Source organism: Salvia hispanica, chromosome 5 (genome assembly GCF_029641045.1).
Source record: "Salvia hispanica isolate PSC_SH4W2 chromosome 5, Shi_PSC_v1, whole genome shotgun sequence".
In the NCBI taxonomy this organism is placed as follows: Eukaryota; Viridiplantae; Streptophyta; class Magnoliopsida; order Lamiales; family Lamiaceae; genus Salvia; species Salvia hispanica.
Genome location: NC_142696.1, coordinates 25497211 through 25499364, shown reverse-complemented (window position 1 = coordinate 25499364; position 2154 = coordinate 25497211). Strand labels below are relative to the sequence as shown.

At 36.2% G+C, this 2154-nt stretch overlaps 1 long non-coding RNA gene across 2 annotated transcripts; it reads left to right on the top strand.

Annotated features, from left to right (window-relative positions):
• Positions 1-251: 251 nt before the first annotated feature.
• Positions 252-1282, top strand: LOC125202402 (uncharacterized). Of its 2 annotated transcripts, XR_007173093.2 has the most exons (3): positions 252-626; positions 765-843; positions 953-1282. It is a non-coding gene; the product is annotated as an uncharacterized LOC125202402 (long non-coding RNA). The 2 variants fall into 2 exon arrangements; XR_007173092.2 differs by lacking the exon at positions 252-626 and having other exon boundaries at positions 644-843.
• The last annotated feature ends 872 nt before the right edge of the window (positions 1283-2154 follow it).

Here is a 2154-nt window from a genome sequence, read left to right as displayed (position 1 = left end):
AGCTAAAAGTTGGATTTTTAGAAGGTTCATGGTATTAGAGTTGAACAGATTATGGTTTGAGGCTTGAAAACATGACCTTTTCGGAAATTTGCATTCCATGCTTTGGGTTTTATGCGTACCAGTTATGCTTGTGCTTTATGTTCTATACATGATAAGGTTATTTCCCATATGATCATGTTGTGATGTTCTAAGTGGGTGAAAATGAGGTATAAGGGTGAGTATGTGCTACTTGATTCCTTGTGGCTGGTGGTTGGAAAAAAAACTCCCACTTCTAATGGTCTTTGAGAGGCATAGCAACCTATACTCACTCTCTACTCTCGGTTGTGATTTGTGGGGGAGAAAGAGTGCAATTTTGAAGTGGTGAGTGGTGAAGGGAAACAGATATTGAAGGGGAAAAACATATATATAAGTTGTTGCTGCAATTTGTTGAGATATGGCAGAAATCAAATCTGCAATTTTTTGGCTCTTTGTTCACATTGATTGGCTGTTTGTGGGGCAGTACATATGTTGTACTCGTGAATCAATAAATGGGCTGATCCTATTGTGCAACGAATCCCCTCTTTGCAGCTCCTTAGTGTGCTTTGAACTTAATTTGTTTTGGTGGTATTTGGAGTACGAGAACTTGGGTAAAAACTCCCTTTTGTTTTCATGTTGCAGGTAGATCCTCCTTTTTAAGATCTTCACTGTGCTTTTAATTAATACATTCGTCTCTTTCTTGAAGCATAAGTACTCCCTTCCTAAAATCACTTGTTTGCTTATTGCAGGGGTGGTATTGTAGGGAAAAGTAGTCTGTGGGTGCTGTTTTGAGGAGTGGGTCTTGCAGGCATTGACTTGCCTTCTTGGGTAAGTCCTTGGTCCTCTATAGCTAAAGAGGGGTTGTCTCTTTTCTTCTAATAAAAGCTTCTTTAATTTCTATTGTTTCTTTTTCATTAAAACTTATTTTATCTTGCAGGTGAATGAAAGGCTTGGCTGCCACGTTGCTGTCCGAGACTTGGGGTTGCTGCCTTGGGCTCGATGGGCTGTTCGGAACGGGCCGTGATTTGGGCTTGGGAGAAAGAGGCCCAAAGTCCAAGCATAATAAGACTTTAGTTTCTTAAACTCTTTTGGCACATTCATGGGTATTTTGTAATAGTATAATATCACATATTCTTTTCTTTCCATTCAAAATTCATACGTAAGATGATCATGTAAGTTAATGTATTATTCGAGATGTAAGCGAACACTTTAGTTCGGAAGGGACGTCTTCACATTCTTTTTCAAATGTTCATTTTATCTCATAACATACATTAGATTGTTTTAGTTCGTTCGATTATCTCTTTAACTTTTGTTTTTGCGAACTAACAATAGTGAGTGTCAACAAAGGAGTAACGAGTTCCATTTAAAACAACGAAGCAAAAGAGTGACATTTCTCTAGTTCGACATTTAAACATATAGGAAAAGGGTAATAAAAGAAGCGGATATTACAATTTTCCCTGTCCGGTTCAACATGTGTGTCATCTTGGTTCTCCTTATCTTCCTGTTATTTCAATTGAAACACATTATGTTATGTTCATTATATTTTTTTCTATAATATGCAGAATATATTTATAGTTTAAGATAGTTATTGTAAATTGTACCTGTTCAAGCTCCCCTTGTTATCAGATTCTAGTACAAGTGGTGATATAGGAGACGCTGATTCATTATTGATGCCACATGTGTTGTCCTCTTTTGATCCTTCTTGTTCTTCTTGTCCTTCACTTTGTTGTTCTTCATGTACTTCTTCTTCAGCAGTCTATTGAAAGGGTTATTTATAATTAATATTAAATTAATTTCAACTTAGAGAAAAGGTATGTAAACAAAATGATGTACTTACTTTGTTATAGCAATCTCTCCATTTGAAATTTGGAAATTTAGTCAAATCTTCAAGTGCTTCCTTTTTCTTTTCAACAGTAACTAGTGCTTCACAGATTGTTTTACAGTTGTCAAATGCCTCATCTTTGTCTTGAAGAAATGACTCTGCCAATTTTACACAGTTGTCTTCCACAGATTGAACAGAAGTTGTTGGGCTTCCAATTGCAGATCTAGCAATATCACACACTAATCCAAATAGATGATTAGTTTTGACGTGTGTAGGAACTTGTTCAACGGTTTTTACTAGATTTTTCTTCCCATAGT